Below are 13,297 nucleotides of genomic sequence, written 5' to 3' on the forward strand. Positions count from 1 at the left end.
GTAATATTTTTTTGAAAAAAATTTGGGGTTGGGGGGGGGGGGGGGGGGGGGGGGCCATTGCCCCCTAGTCCAATAATAGCTCCGTCCATGAGAGGATGAGTGGCTGTGAGAGAAAAAGAGTAAAGATATTTTACTAGAGAAAAGAGAAAGTTGATTAAAAAATGCACAAAAAATAAATAGATTATATGACCATATGGAACCATAAATATATATATATATATATGGATTTGGATTCAGAGCAATTACTCTACTTCTTCTCACATAAATTTTTACCATTATTAAATTTTAACTTCTTTTAACTATTTTTCAACTTTTTGTACTTAATGGTTAAAATTGAAAGTTGCTTTTTTCAACTTTCAGTCTCGACCATTCATTGCTATTGCATATATATACACACACACACATCTGCAAGGGACATACTGTCATGCTGACTGTTAGTTGTTGCTATGTATTATTTTCAAAGCTAACATGCATGTCCATGAAATTATTCAATATTCCTTTTGAAAGACACGTCACTTAGTCACTTAGTTATTGGGTACCCTATTTGAAGATACTTTGATATGAATGAATAAGGATCTTTGATTTTTTTTTTTTAATTAATTATAAGGGTAAATTTCATCAACTACCCTTGAGATTTGGACAAACACCAAGAAGGTCCAGAAGATTACAAAACTGACCATTTCAATCTTTAAGTCCAAACCGACTCTAACACCGTTAACCTCAGTCCTCTCATCCCTTTCTCTTTACTCTCTCTTCTTCACACTAGAAACTCTCTCAGTGTCAAGCTCAAGCTAGCCATAAGGTTTCAAACTCAACAAATGACCAATAAGACAAACAAACATAGATCAACCCAAACAAACAATCATCCAACATCAAACCTCAAACACACCTAGATCAAAAACATTTCAAAACAAAACCAAGACCCATAACAAAACCAAACCCAAACAAACCCAAATCAACAATTTTTTTTTAAAAACCCATACCCATGATGGTGAGCACTACCAGATTGGAATCTTGCAACCACCGGCCACCTCTCATCGCAACCCACAAAGCCTTTGCTCAAACCAAAGCAAACCCACTTTGCCGATCCAAACCAAAATCCACAAACCTCCACCGCCAACCCACCACCAATCCAAACCAAAACCACAAACCACCACCGATAACTGATCCAAACCAAAATCACAAACCTCCACCGTCGACCCACACCAAAACCCACAAACCACTACTAAGCCATAGCACGACGTTGTTGCTCAAAGACCACAGAACCAACACCAATCCACACCGAAACCCACCAACACCGATCCACACCGAAACTCACCAATATTGCTTACCCACACCACCACACCTTCGCAAAAACCATGATAGAGAAGAAAGGAACGTGAGAGTCAAAGAAAGGTTTGAGAGTGGAAAGGATGAGGGAGTCAGAGAGAGTGATAAGAACTAAGAAGAAAAGGTGAGAAGAAAGAGAGTCAGAAGAAAGAAGGGACCCATGTAAGGGTGAGAGAGAGAAACCAAAAATAAATAACGGCGTTAGATTCCGTTTGGACTTAAGGACTGAAATGATCAGTTTTGTAATTTTCTGGACCTCCTTGGTATTTGTCCAAAATCTCAGGAGTAGTTAGTGAAATTTACCCTAATTATAATATTTATCAAAAAGAATCAAAGTTCTCCTACTTAGGAAACTCTATCACATTAAATCCTAACATTTTAAAAAAATATATAAAAGTCCAATCATGTTATTTAAGTATTCTACTAACAAACACATTAAAAAAACAATTTAAAAAACAAAAACTCAAACCCCAAGACAATGACAAAATCTAGAGATTTAGGCCATGTTTGGTTTGCCCAATTCTCATCACCCATTACTTAATTCTCATCATTTATCACTCACTTTTAGTGGGACTCATGCCATATGTGCTTGTTTGGCTTTGTTTTGGTTTCTCACTTTTCATCACTCGTAACTCAAAAAAATGAGTTAGATTGATGAAAAATAAAAACACATTTTGTTTGTTTTCGGATCATGAGTTATGGGTGATGATGACAAAGTTGTAATTAATTAAAAGCAAGTGGGTCCCAACCGAAGGTAAAGTCCCATCAAATGCAAAGCAAATGCCAGTGAAGTTATGGAGCTAAAGGTCATATGCACTGTTCAGTTTTAGCTTTAGTGCAATCACCTCATTGACTCTCATTTTCTCTTTTCACTTTCACATATTGCTCTGTTCTTGTACTGAAAGGTGAGAATTGTTTCCTGGGCTTCATCTGCTCTATTCTTCACGCATCTAGGTCCCCCTCTTTTTTTTTTCCTTTGCCGAAGCTGATTCTCATTTTATGAGAGGCGGAGTAAGGGTTTGAAGAGTTGAAGATCGGTGGTGAGAGAGTGGAGACGCTGTTGAGGTTAGAGAGTGTTGAAGTTGTGGAGATCTAGAGTGTGGAGTTGTGGAATGAGCATGAAGAGGAGAGAGAGAGAGAGAGACAACGCGGGTAGGCAAAATTGCCATTTTGTCCACCTGCTCTACAATAAATTTTTGTGGGACCCAATGAGTGACATAAAGCTGAGTTTTTGAATTAGAAAACCGATTGAGATATTCCACCCAAACGACCCACTAAGCAGAGTTATGGGTTTACTTGAGTTAGAATTATAAGAATTGAGTTAGGAGTTTGAGTGAAGAGATTTAAGTGATGGATGATGAGTGATAAGTGACCTTCAAATTAAATAGGGTCTTATAAATTTGAGAGAAAATCACAGCATTCGGACATTTCAATGTCTTGTTACAACAATTGAGAGAGGGGGATTTATACACTAGTTTTCTTTATAAAAGAAACTAAATAATTACATTGTATTATAAAGTTCTTGTTAATGGGATTTTAATTTATAAATGCTCAAGTTAATAATTAAAAATATTCATTTTGAGGTAAGTTTGGAAGTTCACTTATAAATATTATCATTCTCGTTCTCTCCTTCTTGCAATTATATAGGGAAAAAGAAAAGACTTGGGGTTAAGGTTGAAATTATCTTGGCTAAGAGGACTTTACTTTAGAGAAATTAAAGAGCAAGTTGCATAGGTAGAGATTCACATCCAATTTTAGATTTTTTATAAACTACATGTTCTTAGACTATTCACAATGAATCAGGTAAAATACTATTTCAACCAAAATATGCTTAATAAACCTCTAAAAATGATCACATTGGATTATAAATCTATTAGCTAAAATGGAGTTTAATTATTGTGTTTCTTGAATTTTGAGTAGAGTTTGTGTTTATATGTGTTCTCACCCAAAAAAAAAAAAAAAACAAACAAACAATTGTGCTTCTCTAAAAATTGATAATTCTTTAACTTTGACAATAAAATAATTGAATGTTTGTTCACTTGGTTCCCCATTACAATGCCTCACAGCTTTTTATTTTGCATGTGCTTTCTTCAAAATACTCTCTCTCTCTCTCTCTCTCTCTCTCTCTCTCTCTCTCCCTCTCTCTCTCTCTACACACACACACTATAGGGTAAATTACAACTTACCTACCTGAGATTTGACCAAAATTTAAATTGCCTACCTGTGGTTTGAAATCTCATACTGCAAGTGTTCCACTAGATTCTTTATTTATCTTATTTGATCTTGTATTTTTATGTTTTTTGTGTTTTTAGACGAGAGAGACGTAAAAGTAGAGCAAAATTACATATTTTGCCATATTTTTAACATAAGTCATAAGTGGGTTACAAAACTCTAACTGAGCTAACTTTATATAAGTAAAGTGTCAATTTTCAAACCACCGGTAAGCAATTTAAATTTCGACCAAATCACAGGTGGATAAATTGTAATTTATGCTATACTATAAAATTGTACATACATTAATACTAAGAGTAGTCTGGTACACTGAATGTAAATCATTAGGAATAGTAATATTTATTACTGAAAATATAAGACATTGTAATGGAATAACTATTACTATCCATAAGTTTGGTTATTATATATGAAAAGCTTGTAAAAAATGATATATAATGAAACTTTATATTTTTAGAAATATATTAATTTTAAAACTTATTATATGCACTACTGAATAGCTATTACATCCATTTTAAAGAAAAACAGTTATTCTTTAATTTAAAGAATAGTTATTCTGTGAGTTCCGGTTAGCCCAACTAATAAAGTTTCTAATTGTTGAATAAGAGATCTGGAGTTTAATCTGCCTACACCAAAAATTGATTGGTGTCTTGGTTTAATAATAAAGAGTTATCATTATGAGCAGACATTATAGGTTGAAACTCTAAAAAAAAGAAAAAGAATAGTTATTCCAATGTAATAATTAATCCATATAATAAAGATGTAATCAAATGACTGAACAGTTATTACACAAGAAAAACCGATTGGTAACTTGGTTTGATAATAAACAGCTATCATTAAGAGCAGACGTTATAGATTGAAACTTTCTAAAAAAATAAAAGAATAGTTATTCCAATGTAATAATTAATTTATGTAATAAAGATGCAACCAAATGACAGAACTGTTATTACACAATAAAAACTATTTCATTACTGAAGCTATTTCGGCATACCAACGTTATTTATTTATTTTCTTTTTTTGAGAATACTTCTGACTATATTAACGTATGCTTATAATATTTAAATATAATGCCAATATGAATGCATTTATTTTTCTCTGGCAATATTCTCAAGGGTCTCTTTGTAAACCAAGGGAAGTGAGGCAAGTCCAAGTTTCCATGCATTGAAATTGTCTTGGTCCTCGATAATTTTCCACTATAAAAATAAAAATGTCTTGGTCGGTCTGATAATAACAGTTATGCATGTTTCACATATGCAGGCAAAACCATCCAGCAACTTGCAAATTGCAATGTAATTTGGGGCCTAGGGCCTAGGGCCTAGGGCCTAGGGGGAATTAATACCGAATTTATAATTGCATCATTCATGCACACTAGCTAGTTTTTCCTATAATTTATAAATTAAAAAAAAAAAAAAGAAAAAAGCCACTAACTAGTTAATAATCTAAATTGCTTATAATCGAAACTTATCTTAGGATCTGACTTTTGTTTCTCTAAAATATATAATCAGTTAATTACACCACACTCCCCACTAGTACATTTTGTTTATTATATAATAAGTAAAGGTAATATAAAAAATAAATAACAATAAAAGGCAATCTCACTTTTTAAGCAAGCATTCATTGGAGATGACAAATATTGTAGATTAAAAAAAAAAAAAAAAATAGTCCGAAAAGTTAAAAAGAGATCTGTGTTAATGTGGTTCATGATGATATTGGGTATTGATTTAGTCAAGGATTCGCTCTATCAATAAATCATGCCACTTTAATTGAAACGTTTAAGCAAGTTTATATTTGTTAAATATTCCAAGCCCAACATAAAGATATTTCTTTTTTTTAATATAAGTTTTTGCCAACCTAAAGATAACGAAAAATAATAATGATATCTTGAGTTAAGATCCGAGTGCTCTTTCTTCCATAGAAGCTTAAGTGCGTACCAAATGATCAAGTATTAGATTTTCCTTCATTTCTTCTTCTTCTCCTTTTTTTTTTTCTTTTTCTTTTTTTAATTAAGGGGATACATTATGCTCTTAAAACATCTGATTAATCGGTTTGGTAATCACTAGACCATGCAACACTTTATAGTTAGGACTTGTAAGTGGCATCACTTAACTACAAGAGTTAATAGTGTCCAAATATTATGATCAAGAATCATCTGCCTTATGCTAGTTACAACATAATGGTAAACATTTACCAAAAAAAAATAAAAAAAATAAAAAAATTGAGTCTTCTATCCAAGCATGAAATGGAGGGTGGTACACTGGGAAAATTTAAATCAAACAAAATGCTTGAATTGGCGATCTACAATAGCCAGGAAAGCAAAGGATGGTCAATCAGGGATTTGGAGAGGCCTAGTTAAAGCATGGCCACTGTTTGAGAGGGGTATGGATCAGATCCTTTCAGATGGCACCAAGGTCCATTTTTTATCAAGTAACCAATGGCTCCAAGGTTCATTTATTATTATTATTATTATTATTATTATCATCATCAAATAACTGGTTGCATATAGGTCCATTACATTTTTTTTTTAATAAAAAAAAAGAAGTTCATAAGTGTGGTAACTGTCCTCAGCTCACTTAAACTTTACTCATGAATGACGTGAGACCACCCGTGTAATAATGAGGCTAGTTATTACTTTAACCTACATCCTTAGAGTTGCAAAGTGATGGATTGTAAGAACTTCCTACCGCTATGCCACCTCCACGGGTAGTGAATCAGCCCGCTACATAGTTACATGGAAGGCCCCTTAAGCAAAGAGAAGGAGAACTTGATGTGGTAAGGTAGGTTTGAGATGATCTTGGGAATTAGAACCTTAGCATGGACAACATGGTATCCTTTGACATCTCACTCTATTACAAATTACAATAGACTCATTAATTCCATTCCAAAACCAACCCTAAGACCGGATCTTTAAGATAGAATCACATAGACTCGGTCGAGTATGGGAGACTTTGATGTGATGGTTGCATACAATTTGGAATTGGATGCCAGAAAAAGCAAAGAGGACTCTTTGATTAGAAATGGTTATGGAAATTAAAGTCCCTATCAATAGTGAGGAACTTCAAGCGTATATTTTAAACAAAATTTGATCAATGAAATTACAAAACTAAAGGAATATAATTATGTTACCATGTTGCCATAAAATAAGTTTGTATTGCAAGAATTAAATTTTTTTTTTTTGGGATATGACAGGATTTGAACGATCGTTCTATGATAGTTATTCTTTATCAGCAAATAAAGATAGAATCAGTTTTTAGGTAGGATTTAAATCTAAGTTCCTTACTTATAGATAAAAGACTTTACCAATTAAACTATTCCAATTCTTTGTTATATATATATTGTTATTTCATTTTCCAAGCAGAGGGCAACTTTGGCATTCTATATTCTGCTACTCGAGCACTCTTGAGCAAGAGGTCTAGAGGACTCCAGCTTGTCACCATTAGAGTGCTCAATTCAGTCATTTGATTATTTGATCCTTCAGCTCACTTGTATTCTATTATTAATTGCAACTATTTTTTTAACAAGAATAATCAGTAGACTTTGATTTGCTGTCCCCACCTAATTCTTCAACACAATATTATCCGGTTAAAAAAAAAGGAGGAAAAAAAAAGGAAAAGATGGAACAAATCCATGAAACTTTTAAAAAATGTGGGGTCAAATGAACCTTTTGATAAGAAATGAATTGGAAGGAAGCAATGATGCTCTCTCTTTTAGTCTAGTCTTCCACCAACCTTTATAAAGTAGGTACTTTGGGAAGGGGTAGTGGAAACATCCTCCTATCTGAAAAGAAAAATAAATATGATAACTCATGCCAAATTTTATAGAGAAGAATCATGAAAGCTTATATTCATGTCTTTTAAAAAAAAAAAAAAAAAGATGCTTTGGTCATCCTTAGGACTATAGCTGTCTTCTTTCTTCCTCTGTGTCAATTTGTTGATCTTGCTTACAAAAATAAAAATTTTAAGAAAATATTATATAATAAATTGTTATATTTTATATATACAAAGTTTAGCTACAAATTAGTTGTAACCTAAAATTACAATTTTACTCAATATCTTTTTACTGGAGGTGAATTTTGACGAATCTATCCTTAGGTTACATTTTCTTCTTATATCCTTTATACTTGCAAAATTTCTAGAAAATTAAAGATTAATAGCTATGTCATCAATATATTGTTTAAATTGTAAGTTTTTGTAGTTTAAAATTATGCATAAAATATAAGTTTATAGATTATATAATAAATAATATCCGATTGACACAAAATTTGATATGTGTATTAAAAATATAAAGAACATACAATTCAACGATTAAATTTTCAAAATATACAGTAATATTTATTTTATTAAATAAGGTTGTAACCTTAAACTACAACCAATTTCGTAACTAAACTTTGTCCATTTTATATAAGAATATGTAAGTTTCTAAAATAACCCTCAGTAGTTTAATTTTTAATAAAAAAAAAAGTATAAATAAAATATAAAATAAATTAGAAAAGTACCAACAACTTCTTATTCTTTTAACTTTTCCAAGAGTGCTATATTTTGAAACATTTCAAAACGGAATAAAGAAGTAATAAAATAAGGCGACAGGTGTTACAGATTCCCCAATCAATTCTAACCCAGGTAGTGGTATTATTGTTTTATTTTTTTTTTCTCTATTCCTAAAGTGAAATAAATTATTTTACTAATATTATGATTTAGTAGGTACAAAAAACTTTACGGAAAGATAGATAAATATGTTCCTTGAGGCTTGTGTTGGGATCACTTTTGTTACCTTACCATGTATCTTTTTTTGGTTGGCTTGCTTGGAGAGTCTAGTTCACTTCTCATGTCAGCATAAATAAACAAATAAATATAGGAAAAAATATATTGCACACAGTGTGGAGCTATAACAATATTTTTAGAGTATTTACACACACGGTGTGTAATAAGTACAGTACATAAATAGGCTTACAAATAAAGGGGTGAAGACCAAGACCAATTGATAATAGAAAATCCATAGGCACAAAAAAATTTGACAATAAATTTAACTATCGTTGATATAACATATTGTTAGTAATAAATAAAAAAAAGTGATGTCAATACTCAATAGTAGACCAAGATAAAAATCAGTATATGCTTGTCACATAACTAATATAAAAAATGTTGTCAAATTTTCTGTGCCTAACATTGCTTAATTAGTAATCATGATTTGAATTAGTGGTTCACAAGAAAGGACAAATTTGGAATGATGAGAGAGAGAGAGAGAGAGATTATCATAAGGGAAACTCATTTTAGCACACGTCGAAAGTAATGCACAAGTACTTTCTCCTATTGGGAGTTAGCTATGGTTTTAAAAGTAGAGGGAAAACTGCTTATTGCTTCTCATTTGCCGTGTCTTCATGAGCAGTTTTTCAAAGTCACGTTTTTTATAGGTACGATTACACTTTAATCAGTTTTTAACAAGAAGCCAAGAGCACACACCAAACACCATCGTGTCTTATGAGCATTTTTTTTGTTTTTTTTTAAAAAAAAAAAAAAAAAACCCTGCTTTTAGCAAAAAGCTGCATCCAACAGCTAGATACTAGAGAAGTTCCATCAAAGCTGTCTTAAATGATATATAAATCACATTGCTAACATGATGTCTGGCCACCTAAATTGTATCTTGCTTTACAAATTACAACGTATGTAAATCACTTTAGGAAATTGTTTTTTGTTTTTTTTGGTAACAGACTTTAGGAAATTGTTGTTGCACACTGCAAAGTGCACACATAGATACACATAGCACATAAAAATTATGCCTTCAAAACACGATTTTATTATAAATTTCAAATAGTGAAATCGTGTTTTGAAAACACAATTTTACAATTTAATTAAAATCATGTTTTGAACTCACGATTTCAGTTGATGTGGTATACACACTCGTTCACACCAATGAGTAATTAATAGGGCTCTGTTAGTTTAGTATACGTGACAAAAAGGACAATATTCTATAGCCTATTCTAGTTTTAGAACTAGTAATTTATCCGAATAGGATGCAAATTCACAACCTAATACGCAATTGAACAGGCGTTCAAAGAATGCATTACACTTTGAATTAACTTCTACTATAGAGTGGAAACTGCTAAAGAAACTATATATAGTAAATATACAACAATGCTTACAAGCTGTAATTACAATTCCAGCATTAGCGTTACACAATTTCAGTGGACATTGCGAGTAATCAATCCCTCAAATATAGCATAAAGGTCCTTGTTCTCTTGGTCAAATATCAGTCTTCTGTAGAGTCTCCAGAAATATAAATAGATGTTGGACACTACAAAGGAAAAAAAAAAAAAAAAAGGAGAGAGAGAGAGAATCTACCTCGTTGGTTTGCTTGTGGGCATTCAATTCCTTAACATTGGCTAGAAAGGCACCAAAATGATCACAAGACAAACGGCTCTTGATGACAAGAAGAGAAGGGATCAGATGAACAACTGCTTCATTTGAGAAGCCAATAACCTTTTTCTTTTATTGATAACTTACACAAACCCATTGGGTCTTGAACTTCACACTTAACATTACTCTTTTAAGGGGAGGGTAACCATTTGAACTACAGCTCAATGGCAAGAAGCCAAGAACCAAATCATAAGCACAAAAAATTTTAAATTTTGGGTTCCAGGACTGCTATTGCTTTTGGCAATAGTATAAATAAATGTTATCCCCTGTATCCAAACCTCTTGTTTAAATAAAAATGTTCAAGTTACAAGAGGACTTAAAAGTTTGGTCCACCTCAGGATTGCAAGTAGGCTGCAAAATATGGCACTCATGGAATTTCATCAACAAAAGAAGCACCATTTTAGTCATATTGGATGTGTGTATTCATTGTATGAATTCTTGATTTTTGCATAATTTAGAAAGATGTTTTTTGAAAAGTTACTTCCACCATTTGGATCTAAAAACTGTCTTTAGCTTACTTGGCAGAAGAACTCTTTCCCATCAACCTGCTTTCATCCTGAAACAGATTAAACAAGGACTAATGAAACAGTTTAATGACCCAATAAATAAAAAATTTCCATAAACAATCTTCTTATATAGGTTCATGGGTATGATAGAGCTAACCAGTTTGTCATCCTGAATCAGAGCTTAAAACTGAACTGTGAAGGCTTGAGAATATAGAAGAAAACATTGAAGACCGATCATCAAATAGGCCTCTTGATGATGAAAATGACAGTGAATATTGCCTTGAGGACACAGGTTTAGATGTTCATATTGGGGACACTGACGCAGAGAGGCTAGGAGGGGAACCTGGAGGAGTAAGCCGAGGTGTGCTAGTTTGGGATGCTAACAGGAGGCCATGTGATATATGAGGTCTTAAAGCTGCAAGGGTTAGCAAGCAACAAAATTAAGGTTAGAACTGGCATGCTCGGTTGCAGGGTTTTGAATCCATAAGCAATACCACATATGGCATGCCTACAATGCACATTAATTCATGCAAGACACTTAATTCAATTGACTAAGTGAAGAAACTCTTATATAAGACTCTATCTTTAATTTTTAACATGCACATACCATCTGTCGCATGATCCTCCACAAATGAATTTCCTACTTCAGACATCTCACTCTGGACTGAAGGGAATCTAGGAGGTGGAACTGTGGCATAATCTTCTCAAACAAAATAGACAGCCTCTTTCAGATTAATGGTTGTACGGATAGAATTATATATACCATAATTTGAACCAAACATTTCACTTTAATATTTGACAAGTCATTGCATTAACATAAGGATAAAAATATTGGTGTAAGTTTCATAAGCCAGCATTTTCGACCCAAAAAAAATGCAGTATGTTTTCAAATTCCAATTTTTTTCAGTCAGACAAGATATGGAAAATTTTCACAAAGGAATTTAAGATACTTATGGCTTTGGATGAGTTAATACATTCATTTTCATTTTTCATTTAGATCAGATAGCAATAATATGCGCAGCTAGCCCTCCCTCACCCCCAAAATCTTAGTAATGATGTGGTTAGTGTGTGGAAGAAACGGAATAGCCGTATTATGAAGTCACACACACAAGCATGTAGTAGGTGTTGAACTCACAATGTGACCCTATATACCAGTGAGAATTAATTAGCGTAGAGTGATAGTGATATGAATGTGAGAAATGGGTTTGGTTTGGTGAAGTGAATTGTATAGAGAATTAAATTGAAAGAATATAGAAAAAATACAAGATCAGAGGAGGAGGACTGTATTTGAAGACATCTGACTGAATCTTTGAGACTTGGCTGCTGCCCCTGCAATCCATCCACCACAACGTTTTATTATTCAATATATATTTTTGTTTCCCTTATAATAAAAAAAAAAATCAGAGTAAATTGTTGATAGCTAAATATGGAATACATACAAGACGAAAGCAGAGCTTGGAAAGCTTCACAGGTTGATTAGACCTCACCCTTTTAAAAAGGGCTCTTTCCATTTGGCCATAGAGGCCAGGAGTGAGCTAATTTTTTCAATTTCAGGCCCAAAAGATTCGTATGCAGGAATTAAGACCCATTAGTCAGCAAGTTTCATTTCTATGTGCACACAGACACACTGTTGGGACATTTGTCAACATGATATGCTAATTGATCACCTAGAATCCACTAGTTATAATACAATTGATACAAAAAAGGAACGTAAGTAATATAGAGGACCTCTGATCTGCAATGCAGAAGATAAACTTGAATGGCTTTGTACATTAGAAACAACATCTGGAGGTTCTGCCTGTGGGAAATACCAGATTTAGTGGTGACACAACACCAGCCAGAATATACTAACACATGCAGCTATTTCATGAATTTGCGACCTTAAACTAGACAAATAATTCTTTAAAAAACTTGGGAATGCTAAAAGGAAATCACTCACAGAATTTTCATCTTCTTGGAAGTGATTTCATGAGTGTCTTCCTAAAGACCTTCAACTGCACACATATTTTAAACAATAAGACCTCATTAAACCTCCAACAAATAAAACCATATTCTACTCTCCTTCAATTATATATACTCTGCATCAACTCTGTACTTTTCAATGGACAAAATTACTGCCAACCAACTCCAGCTCAACTGACACCTCCTTCCCCTTTTAAGTGCTAGATGGAGGGTGAGGTTGTTAGTTCAAGAATTGTTGGGTCTGTGTAACTTACCAATAAAAAAAATGGACAAAATTTTTCTCCAAATCTGTTTGGAAGAATCTTTTCCAACCCATTATATGACAATTATCAATGTATATTTTAATCACATGACTCGTTAAATAATTTACACAAGGGAAAACTTAGATACAATTTCTTATATGTTATATTTTGGATAGAGGCATGATCAGTTTTCCGTTGCCTGCATTCAGATCTTGTTGTGATGATCTCAAGCTTAGCAATCATTCAAAATTAACACATTCAAACCTTGCCAACACTTTCAATATAGCATAATAAATTGCCGATTTTCCTAAAAACTTAAGCTATCAAAAAATGATGAATTTAATTATTTAGTCATAATTCTAACACTCCCCCTCATGTCTGGGCCTAAATTCCCCCTTAATAAGTGAGGTCCAACACGTGGTATTTTTAACAATTTAAATGGAAGGAGAGTGGAGTAAGAGATCAAACTCAAAACCTCCTACTTTGATATGATAATAAATTACCGATTATTCCAAAAACTTAAACTATTAGGAAACAGTGAATTTAATCATTTAACAATAATTCTAACATAGCATATTCCTAAGAGAGCAATAACAAGCAGAATAACAGATGGTAAAAA

The 13,297-nt window shown here is 32.7% G+C and overlaps 1 long non-coding RNA gene across 2 annotated transcripts; it reads right to left on the bottom strand.

The window, feature by feature from the left end:
* Positions 1-9,659: 9,659 nt before the first annotated feature.
* LOC115950799 lies at positions 9,660-11,796 on the bottom strand. 2 transcript variants are annotated; one of them, XR_004083116.1, is made up of 4 exons: positions 11,738-11,796; positions 11,082-11,174; positions 10,632-10,889; positions 9,660-10,524 (listed from the first exon to the last, which is right to left on the bottom strand). It is a non-coding gene; the product is annotated as an uncharacterized LOC115950799 (long non-coding RNA). The 2 variants fall into 2 exon arrangements; XR_004083115.1 differs by lacking the exon at positions 11,738-11,796 and having other exon boundaries at positions 11,082-11,728.
* Between the last annotated feature and the right edge of the window lie 1,501 nt (positions 11,797-13,297).

The sequence above is a fragment of the Quercus lobata genome, chromosome 6, assembly GCF_001633185.2.
Source record: "Quercus lobata isolate SW786 chromosome 6, ValleyOak3.0 Primary Assembly, whole genome shotgun sequence".
NCBI classification, from domain to species: Eukaryota; Viridiplantae; Streptophyta; class Magnoliopsida; order Fagales; family Fagaceae; genus Quercus; species Quercus lobata.